The sequence below is a fragment of the Ambystoma mexicanum genome, chromosome 1p, assembly GCF_040938575.1.
Source record: "Ambystoma mexicanum isolate Mex_15411 chromosome 1p, UKY_AmexF1_1, whole genome shotgun sequence".
NCBI classification, from domain to species: domain Eukaryota; kingdom Metazoa; phylum Chordata; class Amphibia; order Caudata; family Ambystomatidae; genus Ambystoma; species Ambystoma mexicanum.
Window position 1 is genome coordinate 1,341,645,424 of NC_090921.1, and position 17,500 is coordinate 1,341,662,923.

The 17,500-nt window shown below is 46.3% G+C and overlaps 1 protein-coding gene across 5 annotated transcripts in view; it reads right to left on the reverse strand.

The window, feature by feature from the left end:
- LOC138454056 (myosin-10-like) overlaps positions 1-17,500 on the reverse strand; it is a 623,027-nt gene that overhangs the window by 290,825 nt on the left and 314,702 nt on the right. The window lies entirely within an intron of this gene.

Here is a 17,500-nt window from a genome sequence, read left to right on the forward strand (position 1 = left end):
AGTGGCGTCTGTGGTGGTGCAGGTGAGGGGCACCGGTGGTGTAGTGTCCTGCTGCTTTATCCTGGACTGGATTTGGGGTCCATTGTGTGAGTGGTTGTGCTACGGTTATGCAGTTGGCTGGACCTGGGGTCCAAGGTAAGTGGTAAGTTTGCTGCATGGTGCAGTAGGCTGGACCAAGGGTCCGCGGTGTGTGTGTTGCGGTGGTGCGGTGGGCTGGACCAGGGGTCCGTGGTGTTGTGCTGCGTGGTGCAGTAGGCTGGACCAGGGGTCCGTGGTGTGTGTGCTGCAGTGGTGCAGTGGGCTGGACCAGGGGTCCGTGGTGTGTGTGTGTTACAGTGGTGCAGTAGGCTGGACCAGGGGTCCGTGGTGTGTTGGTGTGTGCCGGTTCAGGGTGGTTATGTTTCCGCAATCCTTTTGGGTTGGGCTCTCAAGTGTTCAAATGTTCTTGTGGTGTTGGGGTACCCTTTAGGGGTGCTGTGGTGAACTGTTCTACGTTATTGTGCTTGTTGTTGCTCTAGTTGAGCTGTGCAGTTCGTGCCCGGGGGTGGCAGCCCTGGTGTCCTAGTGGGCAGACTAGGGTGGAAGGATGTTGCGCACAGAGGGTTAGGAGTGTTAGGTAGTTCATCTGTGTGGACGCTGGGTCGTGGCAGGACCTAGGTTCCGAGGGGCAGCTTGGAACAGGTGGAAGTGTTTTGTTTTTTTGTTTTTGTTTCTCGAGGGTTGTCCCGTACTGTTCATGGGAGGAGTTAGCCCTTATTAGATTGTGTTGGGTTCCTCACGGTTTTGTTTATAGAGGGAGAAGTGGAATTGGAGTTGAGTCGGGTGTTTGGGTTGACCCGGGTTGTTGTCCAATTAGTTATTGCACAGTTAGTTAGTATGCTGGGGGTGCTTAGTATTGTGTTCCATGATTTATGGTTGAGCACCTTCCCTAGTTCTTATATCTGGAGTGTCCTTGGAGTGTTCAGGGTTGTGGGTGTTCTCTGGGGAGCAGTTTCTTGTCGCCAGTGGAGTCGGTATGTTGGTGCATTACGTGCTGGCCACACGTGTATGTAGGGGTTTGTCCGGTGGTGGTTTTGTGTGGAATTTCTCTTATTTCAACAAAGGAAAGGAGGGAGAAGTGTTGTAATCTGTATCTTGGGTGAGGTGATGACATCACTGTACATGGAATGTGGTGAGGTCAGCATGAGTGGAGTGTTGGGGTGTTGTTCTCTGAAGCTGGGTTCTAGGCTTGACAGTTAGAGATATGCTGGCTTGAGGGGACATGCCATTGTTGTTCCTGGAAACTATCTTACAATAAACCTACTTAATATCTTACCTGCTGGTCCGGGTGTTCTTCAGGTACCAAGATATTACATATATGTCAACTCTTGCCGGCTGCCATGTTTTTGTGGTAAGGTGGAAAGGTTGTTCAGGTTATTTTGAGTATCCGGGTTACAAGGGAAAAGGGAGCAGTTTTGGACTGAAAGTGATTTTAAACCCATATGGGCTACTGGTTCGCAGTTTTCTGCTAAATGTGAACATTGGAGTTGCTTCATTTTATGTAGAAGAGAAAAATCTCTTCCCACGCTGTTTGATCTATGGTCGCCTGTTCCTTCCTCGTCCCTGTAAAGCCCACCCATCTTGCCTCAAGATGCGTGACAGACATTGGTAACATCAGGCAGCGCTGGGTGCAGAGGGGTGTCGGCCATGACCTGCTTCCATCTCCCCTCAGCACCTGGCAGGTGTGAATGAGCTCACCCGCGGCCCCGCCCTCTGCTCGCGGTGACACACTCCTGCTGGAATGTTCCAGGTGACGCAAGCGCGGGGACCGTCGGCAGGTGAGGCGTGCTACTTGGCACAGAGGAACGCAGCCACAAGTAACACTTCACTTTCCGACGGAATGTTCAGGAACGCCATCAGGGGGCACGAGTGGAATGTGGGTCCAAGGCAACACAGCACCCTTACTTTTTGGTCATAGACGGCCCCCTTTACTCAAAGCCAAAGGAGGGGGACGACCGGAGTCAGTGTCGGAGCTGGAGCGGTGTCCTTTTCAATTTAGAGGATAAAACCGGCCACAAATAATCTCAACTGAGCTCCTCATCTGCTTAATGGGGCGCGGGTTGGGTCACAGCTGCACTGTGCGTCAACGAGATAAACAGTGTTAACAAATGATCATTTACTGCCGATAGAAAGTTAGGCAGTGCAAAGAAAATGGGCCCTGACAGCCAAGAATGGTGGCCTTTATATAGGGAAATTGTGTTCAGTGCTCACATGTATTGCCGTCATCCTTGCACTTGCTCACATGATTTGCCATTTATCATCATAATACGCGCATGCTGACGATTTGTGCTGCCACAATAGCTCTGGTACATACAAAATATAGTAAACGACATATATATCTATATAGTATAAAATATAGTATGTTACAAGGTTTTAATACTGCACCAAATGGCACATTTTACAAATGCATATTAGGTATTTTCATATGCTCTCGTTATTGGTAGTTCTTGCCATTATATGCCCACAGGTATTTGCACTGTTTTGTAGGAAATGCCAAACTGCCGGTTTGTGGCTCTGAACATTTGGAATTCATCATAACGACTGGTATTGCTCTTAGGAACCCTCCATACCATCGTTATCAGCCTGCCCTACCATTACAAGAGGAAATATCATATGGAAACCATGCTTGTCTCGGGAGGATAGCTCAGCGGCAACGTGCTCTCCTTGGCAGCAAGACGACACGAAGCAACACAGGTTCGATCCCCGGATCCGCGCTTCAAAAACCTCTGGGTATTAAGCACGTTATAAATAACCTATCATATCATATGTTTGATCCCACCCTAAAAGGGATAGTCCAGCCAGAACTGCACAAGTCTACAAGCAAACCCCAAAAAGTTGCAGCCCCACTGAGTTTTTTAAGTGAGGTGTAGCTTGGCTCTCTAGGCACGCCAGGGACCCACGTATTGGGCATAACCGTCCCACTTGGGGTAACAATCAAAACCGAAGGTTGATTGCTGGAAGGCCAGAGCAATGCCAGTGGTTATGAGGGATGCTGACCTCTCTCCCACGGCGCTTGGCATCCCTATTCGACACTTGCCACATTTTATGGGTGCTTGACTGGATTTGGGGAGGTTGCTTTGTCGAGCTAACATACAGTATCCAGGTGCAAATCAATGATAGCAAACCTACCGTATTCTTTTGGCTCAGGTGGGGCCGGTGCCACCAAAGAGGCACAACAAGAAGCAAAAGAAGGGAGAAGATGGCAGAGGAGTGATGAAAGAGGGCCCAATGTAAGGAACATGTATGAGCGAGGGGAGACAGATCAAGGAATCCCTTATGGTAGTTAAGGATAACGAGTGACGGGCAAGAGGAATGCATAGAAGCGGAATACACTTGATGTCGAGCGAGAGAAAGGAGGTGAAGCTAAAGAGAACGCACCGTCAGCAGAAAGTCTAGAAAAGCCCGTCCGGGGAAACACCTGGCTGGAGACAGGACAGAGTAACACAGAAAGGAAAGGCCGGATGCAGAGGAAGACTGGAGAAAGAAAGCAAAAGAAGTAAAGAGAGTGAAACGGGAGAGCCGGGGAATGAAAACATGACAGGGACAACAGAATGCCCCTGTCGGACAATGTGTGGTGGGAAACGCGAGGAATTTGGGCAACAAGGCAATGCAGGAGGGGCAATGCAAAGAACTCACTTGAAATATAATCTACAGCGTTTTTGAGGAGGGCGTAGAAGTGATGTTAATCTTAGGAAGGGAGAGTGAAATGAACAGAAATTAAAATAAGGATGAGGAGAGAACCGACAAAACTATTTACGAAAGGAAAGAGGAATGACGAGATGCTATGGGAAAATGTATGATTGGAAAGAGGAAAGGTCCAGAGCACACTCTACAGCCACTGCCCCAGTAGCTCCCCCTCCAATGTGCCGCCAGCATAATTGACCATCATTACCACAAACCAGTGAGAACCATAGAACAGTGGAAAAGTTCTGGAAATCGATCTGAAAAACACTCAAACTATAGCGCATGCAATGCACTTAACAAAAGTGGCAGGCAAGGAGTTATCTTGCTGTGACGTCACTTTCTCTGAGGCTGTTTTTCATTTCTTATCCCACTTGGTCCTTCCCCCTTCTGCCCCCCACGAACCACCCCAGTACCACCCAGCCTGGTGCACATCACGGTCAACTGCTATTACACTATACGTTCTCACATGCCATGTTAAGTTATCCAATATTTATACTGCGCCCATCACCACCTGGTCTTACGGCACGTTGCCTTCTCCCGACCCTGCCAGGGTGGGGCCTGACCTGCGGACAGGAAGGGGAGGTTTGGGGAGGAGGTGATAGGCAAGAGAAATTAGACATTAGAATATGGCTTCCACACCCGCTGTGGGGGGCGGCCAGTGCTTAAAGTGGGCCGGGCCTGCCGGGGCTGGGCCCCGGCAGTCTCCAAAAAGTGGGACTGAGTCAGTGCCCTGCCGGGGCCCCCGTCCTACCGCAACATTGGTGGAATGCATTATCCCGTCGCGGCCGCAGCCGCGACGTGAGATGCGCCTGCAATGAAGTCAGGCAAGCTGACAGAAGTGGCAGCCAGCCACAGTGATGCTGTGACTGGCAGCCACTTCCGTCAGTCATAGTAACTGCATCTGGTGACCCCTCGCGCGAGAGGTCACCAGAGGCAGTTACTGTCCCTTTGTTTCCCCAGGTCGCCGAGGCGTCTTTAACCCTCGGCGAACCTGGGGATTCCTCGACATATTTCGAGGTTTATAAAAGATGGCTTTAAAAGTACACATTTCAAGCCATCTTTTATAAAGCTTTGCCAACGGACAATTTTGTCCGTAGTCAAAGCTTTATAAAAGATGGCTTGAATTGTGTACTTTCAAAGCCATCTTTTATAAACCTGAAATGTTTAAAAAAGATGGCCTGAAAACTAGGCAAACCGTAGGGTATGCGCACAAATATATATAAATGTTATATATTTGTGTGCGTACCTTACTATGGTTTGTGTACTTTGCAAGCCATCTTTTATAAACGTAGAAATATGTTACATACGTCGCCTTCCTTGTATTTGAAAATATCGCAACCACCACATGAGCCTGAGTGGGTTGGGAGTCGAAAAAAATAGTACACCAATTATCTGGGATTTCGGATTTAGGTTACTCTGAAAATAACAATGTGCACAGGCTCAGGCAATTCCCACGTGGGTGGCTTGTGTTTATAGTAAAACAATGCAGGAGTGTTGAGCGTAAAGGTGTGTTCGTCGTGTGGGATTAGGATTATGTAAGGCAAGTTATATGGTAAGAGCAATATGATGAAAGACTGAGGGTGAAACAACACGAAACAAAACAAACCAATCAAAGTACTTTGCTGCGTTTGAAACGACATTTAAAAGGGTGTTCACCCAGCAACATTGTTTTTCTTTTTTAATTCCAATGAAGATAATGCAAATATATTCACAGTATTCCAGTAGAGGAGAAAAGAAAGCTGGAGACACAGACGCGTCTATCATGTGGCAGCAGGCAAAGCAATGGCCACATGGAATGGGCCTGGAGGTAATTCACTACATTACTCATCAATTGAGCTGTGCACCACAATGTACTCAATCCCAGGCATGGTCCTCTGCTACTGTGGGAGGCCAGAAGGAGGAGACGGACTCCAAGGTGCCATGTTCAACTTAGTTTTCTTTAAATAATAAAGAAAACTCCTCACTAACCCTAATAAAACTGAACTAGGGTGCTCGTCGTCAGATGTCAAGTCCAAACGCAATCGCCAATCCTCCATCAAAACTAGTCTAAACTGACCCTACCACTATTAATACATAACAAAAGACCGGGAGAATAGTCTCTGGTTATTCCTTGTAATAGCTCCTTCAGTTCTTTCAATGGCCCTTCTGTATTTGTTCCCCCTGTTTCTCCAAACACTTTTCTTTTTCTTGACATCTGTAGACAAAGGGCCTCATTACGAGCAATAAGGGTGCCGGTAGCAAAGCGCCGGCACCCTCTCCAGACCGCCATACTCAGACAATGCCGGTTAATAACCATGCCAGTGCTTGAGTGTCCCCATTCCGTCACTTGTAATATCCCAGTGGCAACGGAATATCAGGCGGCAGAAACAGTGTTAGGAGGTTGGCAGCAACCCGCTGGTAGCACCGGTGGGTTACTGCTGACATCGTAATGATGTCAAAAGTCTCCGTCTTCTTCTTCCTCTCACAGTCTTGTCACTCAGAGGAGCATGTATCATGTACTCCTAAATATTTGTAATACTTTTGCCAATCACTGGGACGAGCAGGTCGGTCTCCTGGATGATCTTCCTTCTTCATATACTTTTGCCAATCACTGGGACGAGGATACAGGTTCTCTGAGTGATCTTCATTCTTTATATACATTTGCCAATTACTGTGGCTAGGATGCAGGGTCCACGAGTGATCATCACTCTTTAAATAAATGTGTCAATCACTGGGACCAGGATGCAGGGTCCCTGAGTGATCTTCACTCTTTACGCCTTACTCCCCGGGTATCCTGCCCTTCCCTGTACCTGTATTGAACGGGTGCTGTGTCACCAGGTCAGCGTTCTCTCTCTTTTCTGTGGTCGGTCAGGATGATTCTTTGGTTCCTTTCGTGTTGATATTCCAACACGCTTTTCTTTTCTTTGGAGGTTTTGGCGGTCAAAGGCTTTTTTCTTCGGTTCCATTCCACGCCACCACCTTCTTCCTTTGGCATGTTGGTTGGGTTCTCCACCCATGAACAGACCTCCTCAGGTCTGTTATTGGCGTATCGCCTACTAGGCACACCAACGATCGGGCTCTTCACTGGCCCTTCTCGAGCATCCGATCAGGGACTATTAAAGGTTTCTTCCACTCTGCCTGTCGGACAGTGTGCTGCTGTCCCTTCTTCTCCGTAGCTGCTTTTGGCCAGGCAAATCCACGTCTCCCTTGGTTTCCAAGCATCCTCCATCTTTTGGTTTGAAACTCCCAGGTCTTACTACCTTGCTCGCTTGACCCTCCTCTTTTCATAACGCACTGCTGGGGCTTCCCCAGCTGCCAGGGAAATGCCTTCCTTTGTGTTGGGTTCATATTCACTATGCCTCCTGTTGGATTCTTTGTGACAATACTTGACTGACAAGCATTCTGCATTACTGTCATGTTCTTACTCTTCACAGTATCAGGCTTGGATTGTTCTTCTGGTATTAGATTACAATAATAAATGTAAGAGGAGTTTAGCTGTCAGTTAATGAAGTTGCACTGGGTTTTGGGGGATAATACGAAGGGTGTCCCTTATGGGAAAGGGAGTCCTCATCCTCAAGAGGGGAGTCTCTGCCTGTGAGGTCCTGCTCACTGCCACCACTAGGGGTAATGTTACGTAGGAGGCTCACCTCCCCGGCCTCACATTTATTTATTTATTACATTTGTTTTATGCCCAGACCCTGAGGTGTCACGGCGTCGGTACAGACATCTTAGCTATGATTAAGAACATACATATTTGATACATGGAAAAACAGTTACACAATCATTACATATTATGGTGTCATTTATGACCATTGTATGGGTTATATGAGGTTATTTAATTATAAGGTAATGGTCTGAGAAACATTAAAGTCTTATCTAGTGGGGATGGTGCAGGATTAGGTTGGCTGGGTATCACTTGACTAGAATTGGTTAAATAACCAGGTTTTAGAGATTTTCTGAAGCACTGGAAGGAATCTTCAGTTTTGATATTTATGGGGAGTGCGTTCCAGTGTTTATGGGCCAAGACTATGAAACTACTACCCCTGCTGTAGAGATTTTATAGCGCTGGATCTCAAGGAGTGAGTTTTTGTTTGATCTAAGATTTCTGTTCGATACTTCTTTGACTATTGAATTGTCCCAGGAACTGGTTCCGACCTGGGGCATGCAGGCAAATAAACCTGTGCACAATGCTTAAATCAAGAATTACTTTGAGATTGGACTCAATCAGGTCAACCTCTCCAACCTCTCATCGGACATGGTGCGCCAACACCACTTACTTATGCAAAGATCAAAATGTGACCTGAAGGACTATAGCACAGGTACAGCCGTACCCTGCTCTGTCACCACAGCCCCCACCACACAAAAACAAATCAACTAATATCCAGCCACCAGAGCGATATTAGTGTACTGTCAGAACCATATTGCATTACTCTAGAAAGAACTGAAAGGTTGCTTGTGGGCCAGGGAAAACCTGCGAGAAATCCTGATTTAGATTCTCATTTAAATGTGTGTAGAGAAACTGCAGAACAGTCTTACACTTATGTTGCCAAATGCTCCAATGGAGAAAGTATATGCAATACTGTACGTGCAATGACGTGTATACAGATCACCATGGGGTGAGACCTGTGTGATAATGTTATGAAAGACACCAGTTGTTTGTTCTTGAAACTTTATAAATAAAATCCACCATTTAACATCTATTGGCACTACATGGTCAATAGAGCAGAAACCCCTCTTGCTACCCCATTTCCTCTCCCTTTGTCAACTTTCTCTGTCCGGTCTCCCCCACAGTTCTTTAATTTGCCAGAAAAGTCTAAAGCCTACACTAGAAGCCAACATATCCCCACTCTGCTCACAGGGGTTGCCACTAGAGGCATTCCCCAGAGCCGATTCAGTCACGGTGAGCATGCTTGAAACAGAGAGCAAAACACAGCCTAATGCAAAAGAGCGCCCTGCTCCCTCGTTCCTCTGATACTTTGGGGTGATGGTGTCAATGTGCATGTCCTCCGATATCATTTCATGGACCATAAAAGAACCTGAATCCACCCAAGAGTGCTTAAGAAACCAGCCCTAAGAGTATAGGTGCTATTGTTGAACACTCTAACCTTATCCGAATGATAACACAACCTCAAAAGGCCTAGTTAGAACATTGGTGCTCCGACCTCAAGCTCACAGCTGCACGCTTCACCTTTTCGTCTCAGGCGTACATTTGGCCCACTCTCAAATCCTGTCGTCATATATATACCCTTCTGCAGTGAAACCCACCAAGAACACTTTCATCAATATCCAATCTCCCCCAATCGCCTATTCAAACCAAAGTCCCTGGAAACCAGGTCCAAGAGAAGCTACCAGAAGAGTCCTGGCCTGGGGCCTGTGCGAGGGAGAGGTTGACGATCTGCCAGTTTCCTCAACTCATGCATCACCAGATACATGTATCCATCACCAGGGGAAGGCAGAGAGCGGGGAGGTTCTGTTGGCACAAGCCGTTGAGACGAGGGAGCAGGCCTGCATGCATTGGAAGGCTCTGGACTAGTAGTTTCCTCACGTGTTACTTCACTTTAAACTCACTAGAACACCACGATTTCTCGTTAAACCTCTCCCATCCCCCTCACTCTTCATTTCTTCGGTCCTACATCCCTCCCTACGTCTCATCTTTCCCTCCATCATGCTGAATTGAGCTGAGGGCAATATTGAGTGCTATTAAAAGAAGGGAATTGGCCAAAATGTCACCCTCAGAATTCCGACAACCGAAATTCTGACTCCCCACCCCCCATTTACACCACATATATATGTGGGGGGTATGGGATATAGTTGTATGGGGGGCTGTGGTGGTCTCCCCCCGCATGTGTATGTGGTGTAAACGAGGTATAAAAAAATAATTTGAAAAGTCTGCATTTTCGGCCGTCGAAATTTTGGGGGTCGTAGTAATCACATAGATCCTTAAAAGAAGATACAGGACATATCGCTCAAAAATGGGTGCTCTTGTTGCCACTTTTTTCTCTAGGTGCAAACAGTGAAATCTCTTACACGAGCCCTTTACCAAGGTGAATTTTTTATTATTTTTAATTTTACTAACACACTACTCGCCCATAGGCCTCAAAGCAGTGAAAACAAACAAAAATGAAGGGGCTGGAAGGAGTCTAAAACCTGAGAGAATTAATCTGGATTGAGATTAAAAGGGAGGGTTTCAACGCCCTTCTTAAATTCTGAGCGGAGGTTAGCCTGCCTAAACTCAGGCGGAAGTTTATTCCAGGAGAGAAGGGGCCTGGACGTCAAACGTGGAACCTCTGAAACTCGTGAGCTTGAACCTTGCTTGTGCCAATTTGGAAGGGTCATAGGAACGTAAACAACGACCAGGTGGGAGGGTGGTCAGGTGATCTGCCAGGTACTGTGGAGCCTCACTGTTGCGACACTTGAAGGTAAGGGAAAGTAACTTGTGTGTGACGCAGTGTTTAATCGGGAGAAATTGTGAAGCCACACCAGTGCAAGGGCCATAGCTTTGGCCAAGTCCTATTACTGCAATAGGCGGTCAAGTGGCACAGCGAGTAGACATCCGTGCAGAGCCTGCTGATGCAGGTTCGAATCCTGGCAGGGCCAAACTCAGCCTTTCATCCTTCCGAGGTCGGTAAATGAGCACCACACACTGTGGGTAATAATAAGCAGCGCTCAGATACCTAAGGGTTCGTAGCGCTATATAAATGCTAAATTATTATTAATGCTTTGCTAAGCTTCCACAAGCCTGTGCCACTCAGTGCAATGGGGAAGAGCTCCATGTGCAGCAACGGAACATTGCACACACGTCTGGAATTCTGAGTGTATTATTGACAGTCACAACTGTGCCCACCATGGGTTACGATGGCAGGAAGAGTTTGGGTGCTGCCAATGAGGCAGATGTGGTTAAAAGGACTGTTGGTGAGCTGGCTCAGAACAAGTCACTGGACTTTCTTGAGTTACCCAACGGAAACGCATGAAGTGAAGGACTGGAGCCCTCTCTATGCAAGTTATTTACTGTGTGTGTTATGGATGGAGATTTAGGTGGGCGTAACGAGGCGCTGATTACTCTTATAAACCAGGCAGCGATCGTACCAAAGGCGCTAAGTATGGGTTGATGGACATGGTTTTGAATTTTTTGTACCAAATCTGCTAAGGTTATCTCGACCCACTTGGAAAATGTGGTACAAAACCTTTCCATCCCGCATGGAGTTTTTGCATTAAAAATTAGGCGCACCAGCGACAACAGTTCCAGCTCATTGGCCTAATTCCGTTTTTAACTGATTCACTAGCCCATCTGATTATCCAAGGCGGCACGGAGAGAGTTAAAAGGTGGCCATTCAGCTGACCAGCAATGGGGAAAAGATGATCGCAAATGTTGATTGGCTATTGTCGGGAAAAAGGAGGGAATTTCAAATAGGGATCATCTTCATCACGTGCTAGGAGGGAAGCAAGACACAAACAAAAGGTACATGCTGCCCGAGATCCTGCAACTGCTCATTCTTAGGAAGAAGTTCCGTGTGGTGGGGGAAGACGCACAGTGGGCTCACTGGTCATCCTGTGAATACAAAAGAGGGAGGGTCTGGCCCCCTGGATCCCACTTGGGGTGGGGGCTTCCTCTCTCTGGCTCCGGGGTAGGCAGGCACACCACTGAAGGAAAGTAGCGGAGCCCGAGGTCTGCTTGGCCACTGCATATTTCTGCCAGATATCGGGTAATGCCGCCTGTGTAGACCAGTCCTTAATTTGTAGGAAAATAAGTGGCAGAGCCCAAATATTTTCTAGCACACCTGTGACACACAGGGGTGACCACCGCCCATGTCTGCTCCACACAGTGTCAACATATTTGGGGTTAAAGCTGCAACTCTCACAGGTTCATTGAAGGCGATGAATGAACTGACTCTGTCAATGTAGCTCAAAATAACTGAAATGTTTAAGTGTTTCTTTAAAACACTCCATCTTTAACATGTTGCTCTAATTCTATAAGTGACAAGTGGAACATATTGACCATCCTATCACAGACAAAAGAGCAAACATGATTTCCTTCCAATGGGCAATTAATGGAAAAATACAGGCAAACTCATTACTGAACTCATGACATGTCCTGACACACACTGCAGTGAGGTCTTCTTGTATAGTTTGTCTCTCGTGACAAGCAATCCTCTTTAACATTGGCCTTTTATTAACCTTGCCCCTATGTTGCGACTGCTCACTGGTGACAGTCCTGTTGTTGCCCACACACGCTGCTGAAGCAGTGCAGCTGGTTATTAAGGTAGAAAATGTGCATCGATGTCATGCCGGCTGAGTGGAGCAGTGTGCAGGCATGGCTAGCTTGAGTGACCAGCATTGTCACCTTACAACTCTTTGTTATTCATGAAAATGGATATAATTAGCCATAGCTTGCCAACCTAGGCCACACTGTTGTTACTTGTTGTGCTACTACGACTGACAACTAAAATAATAACATTGCTAAGATACCACAACTTAATCAAACTGGGCTCAGAAATAATTGCCAGGGCTTAGAAATAAGTGCTGAGACTAATCCCTGGCAAACACTCCCACAAATGAAGCACTTGTGTAAACCAGATAAACGCAGGCCTGTGGAGGCAACTTTCTGCTACAACATTGTTTATGTTATTCAGTATGTACAAGAAAGGATATTGTTTAGGCTGTATTGTTTCTAAACCAAAGGAAGGAACTGTAAGGGACTCATGGTGGCAACAGAATAGGCAGACACAAGTGATCACAGTTCAAGGGTGTTTATTAAACTGTATAATGAGTGAGAAAAACGCCTAATCTAATCCTAAAACGAAGATGGGACCAAGCTATGACCATCATATAATAAGAAAGCAGTCCTATGGCGTCTTGTCAAATAAAAAGGGCATATACTAAAAAAAAAATATTGCCAATCCTTACAACTAAGTTACAAAAATCTCAAGAAAACAAAGAAGTGTTCACCAAATGATAAGTCAGGATGGTATGGCAGGGTCTCGCTTGCCCACGTTTTTAGCACAGGACAAGGCAGGACCTATGAGCGCAGCACATTCCTGGGCATCTCCAGGACGAGGTAACGGTTGCTTTCAATAATGGCAGAACCTTCTGGGGCCAAGTCTCTTGCCTTAGAAAGCCGGCTGTACCAAAACAATAAACAAACAAAAGTTCCTTTGGCAATCGTTTCATCTTGGCTGACTGCTCCTCGCCCCTTAGATCCCCTCAAGCGGGCTCCGATCCTTCTTGCAACGTTGGCCTTCCTCAATCAGGTTCACTATGGCCTTTCACTAAAAAGCGTATCACTTAAGAGTTTACAATTCTCAATTCGGAGGCATCCCTCTGTCGGAGTTCACATTTTCCAGTTTCACAATCCTCTTAGGTTCTTCTCTTCATTTAAACTCGGGTTTCAGCCCTCAGTCAGGCTTTCCTTAAAGCCCCCAGCCAGGCTTCACACAGTTCTATTAATACCGGGTTCTCAAGTGCGTCACTGGTTACCCGGATTTGTAGGCATCCCTCAGTCAGGTTCACATTTGCCAGGTTCACAGTTCTCGCAGTTTTATCTCATGTGTCAAAGACTTTAGAGTGTGATAGGGGTTTTGCAGGACCCTCATAGGACCACTTTGACACTTTACACCAGCTTCTCCTAAGGCCTCTTTGACTCCGTAGTTTCACCAACAAAAAAACACAACCCCAAAAAGGCTTCAATCAGAATCCTTTGAATGAATGCCCTGCAACGCCTGCCCACTCTGCCTCGGAACCTTTTACTAGGGTTTCTTTACAGTTCAATTACAGAAGTTCTTTGTTCAACCAGGTTGCCGCCTTCAACTTTGAGCCCAGCACAGTTCGGTTTTACTATCTGTCTTCTCAGACTTACCGGCTGTGCTCAACTGTTGGAGTCTCTTGTCTCAGGAGTCAAGGACGGCACCACGGTGGCAAGCGCTTTCCCCGCTTTGACTATCAACACGGGAGGACCCTTTGTGCCATTGACACCTGTCACACCACTTGCCAGCTGGACTTCCCGGTCTTAAGATTCCCCTTTTGGACGCTTCATTACAGTGATTGAGGGTCTCCATGAAACGCCTCCTTCTGCTGATTTCATCAATAGAATCGCTACAGTCAGACTTTTCATCATTGTAATCAGGTTAGTTGGGTAGTGCCCTTTTATAGGTAGTGCTTTGAACGGACTTCAGCAGTTCATATTCAGACCTTCCACATTGAACTCTCATATATTTTGTCTCATACCTGCAGATTACATTTGTTTGCGCCCCTGGTGCCACACAGTCTTCTGGGCCCCAGCACGCCTGCTCCTCCTCCTCTCTGTGCGGTTCAAGGCCCCCATTTGATCTCCATGGGCTCCCTTTTTAGATAGATATCTGAACCCATTTCTTTCAATTCCTTCACAGTTTAATTGGCAAGGTGGAAGACTGCCCTCTCCGGTGAGCTTGGAAGGCTAGACAGGTAAATGGTGACATTAAATGTCGACAGAACAAAATTAGCAATTCTATACAAGAAGTATGCAAGGATGCAAGGGATCATGTCCACCGACACTTGTTGTTACACTTCATTTACAGGTTACAGCCTTCAAATACACCATAGACTCCATCTAGTAGCGAGAAGTGATATCATCCATGATGTCAAAAACATTTATGCCCCTGAAGAATGTTCTTAATAAGAAGAACCGAAACATGTTGTGTTGTTTTTAGAGCAGTACAAAATTTGAAGTTACATATACTGCTGAGGGGGATTGCAGTAGCAGAGACACCAGTGGTGGTGTACACCCTGACTCATGCAACCCTTCTTTTTGGTGTTATTTTATCTTACAGTTTAGCACTTTGTCACCGAGTGTGGTGTTGGATATTTATTGGTCGTAGTTGCGATATGCATTTTAAGATCACATATGGCTACATGTATAGCCTTATTGTTTTAAAAAATAATAATTGTGTGGCTTTGTATAAAGCTTTAATAAAGTATGTATTTTTATAAGCTCTAATATACTTAGTTCAGAAACAGCCAATCAGTGGTACATCTTGCCTTTCTCTGTACACTTTCTATAGTGAGGGGATACATTTGTGTGTGCATATGCTGCATTGATTATCAGTTATAAAGTCATGCTCGCAAATCAGAGTTTTGTGGGCATGGGGAAAATTTACATCGCCCCACATATTCTGGGAATATGACCGAGTACCATTCTTTTGTCAGCGAGTGTTGGATTAGTGTGAAGTTTGGCCATTTTCCTATGTGTGCCCCCTGATGAAAATCATTCAAACCCACGGACGAACTACCTACAACTACGCAGATGACACACAACTGAATGTGAAAACGACCACAACACGCCAACAAAATAACTGCCTCAACAACTGACTCACAGACATCTAACAAATGGATGACAACAAATAACCTCAAACTAAACCCGGCTAAACCCGGCAAAAAATGAAATAATGGTCTCACCCACAGAAAACAACACAACCGACCTACAACTAGACTGGCAAGGCCGGCATGGGAACACAACTGTAGACTTCAAATGTAGTAAATAACCTAGGAATACTCCTGGACAACGCACTATTCCTGGAACCGCAAGTTAATGCAATTACTAAAAAGGGCTTTCATCTTTTAAGACTACTCAGAGGACAGCACCCATACCTTCCCTTCCCTCACAGAACCCTTACAATCATACCGCTGATACTAACAAGAATCTACTACGCAAACAACCACTACCTAGGAATGCCGGAAAGACTCCCAAAGAAACTCCAAAGGGTCTAAAACACTGCAGCCAGGATTCTGCCAAGATGAAAACAAAGAGACCACATCAACTCAGCCTTGTAAAGCCTTTACTGGCTACCAGTAAAAAAACCTGCTTCAAATTTAAAGCCCTCTGCATCGCCCACAAAGCATTACACAGACAAGGAGCCAAATTCCTCCAAGACAAGATCATTCATTACCAGCCAAGAAGGGACCTAAGATCAAGCGACGACCTACACATGGAGACAAAACAATATGGAAAAAGGAAATTCGGAGGAACAGCATTCTGACGCCTAAGTGCTAAACTTTGGATCACCATGCCCAAAGAAAGTAGAAGCACAGAGGACCACGTCACCTTCAGGAAACGACTCAAAACATGGGTATTCAACAGACAATGACAAGCGCAAAAGGGAGATCGACAGCAAAAACATTGCAGACCAAAAGGAACACCCCAAGGAACGCCGTCGCAGATAACAGCGTAAAAATCAAAGAGGACCAGAACAACGCTGCTACAACATAACCAACACCACTACACATGACTAGGGGCTAGCAACAGTACCCACAAACGCACTGAGAATGAATCTAATGCTCACACCCTAGCATACCTCTGTGACTCTGGAAACAATACTAGAGGGAACATCCCTGCACACAGTCCATAAATCCACCGACTCTACCCAGATGCACACCAACATTATATATTCAACATATCCAACACCTAAGAGCCATCTGCGACTCTGGATCCCATATGTATACAACTAACCAGTGTGCACGACCACAAAGCACACCATAACATCACACGACACACACTACCAACACTAACACAAGTGTACACCCGAGGCATTGAGTCCTACCCATACGGTTACATCGCACAGGGCCTCCCGAACCAACTCCTGCATGCAAGACAGCGCTCACCGACACCAGTTCCTCCAGGTTCTGAGACTATCCTGTCCCCACTAACACGCCCCGCCTCTTGCAGAGCCACGTGAGCGTCTGGAGACTGCCATTGGGTGGTAGTGGTGCAAGGTATGAATCAACATAACAAAGGATACTGTTGCAGGGTTCAACATATACCCATGTGGATGGTTTCACGGTGGCTATCGCTGCACAGAGCCTATATGGTGGCCAAGAAGCAAATACTGATAGTGTCGAAAATTAGGCAGGAGCAAATAGTGGGCTACTGTGCGCAGGACATTAACGCTTCCATGCTGTGAAAAGAGGATGCATTAAAAAAAAAGACTAAAAATGAGCAGTTTGATGACATTCTGTTGCCATTTTAGGATTTGAAAGTTTGGTATTTATAGCGAGTTGAAGTTGTTTTCTGCTGGTTTTTATTCCCTCAGTTCTGTCTTATTCCTTCTATATTCCTTTATTCTCAGAACCAACGAGGCACGTGTTTAGGCATCCGCTCTCCTGTCACTACCATAGAGTTTGCTCTCAAAGATCGGAAAATAAGAGTAAAGATCTTTGTAATTGCTACGAGGAGGTAACAGATAACATATTACTTTTTTGTCTGTTCTCCAACTATTTCTGGAATGATTAGGCATGGTGTGGGTATTCTTAATCTGGACTTTGTAGCGTGTGTGCCGATCTACAGAGCCACTCGAGCAGCGGGCACTTGGCCGCCCGAGGGCAGCCTTCATCTCTTACAGACAGGCAGTGGATGGCGTTTGTGGGGAACGTTGGTTGTATTTTCATAACCCTGTCATGGTGGCTTTTCCCCCTAGTATTTCTAAAGTCACACTTGAAGTTTAGGATTCCAGAGATCTCACAAGACTAAGGCCCTCATTACGACCCTGGCGGAAAGGGGTTTACGCCGGCGTAAACCATGGCGCCCCTTTCCGCCAGAGTACGAGTTCCCGTAGCGCCATGGTGATTTTTACACCTGCTTTTTGCAGGCGGAAAAATCCATGGCGCTACGGGACTTGTTGTTAATTACGCCACCGTAGTTTACGGTGGCGTAATTAACGCCTTCCCCACTCCCATTATACCCTATGGGGCAAAAATGGGAATGGGGAAGGGTAAATGGGGATTGGGGACTTACCGCCCCGCCAAGGTCGGAATGGGGCGGTAAGTCCGCCAA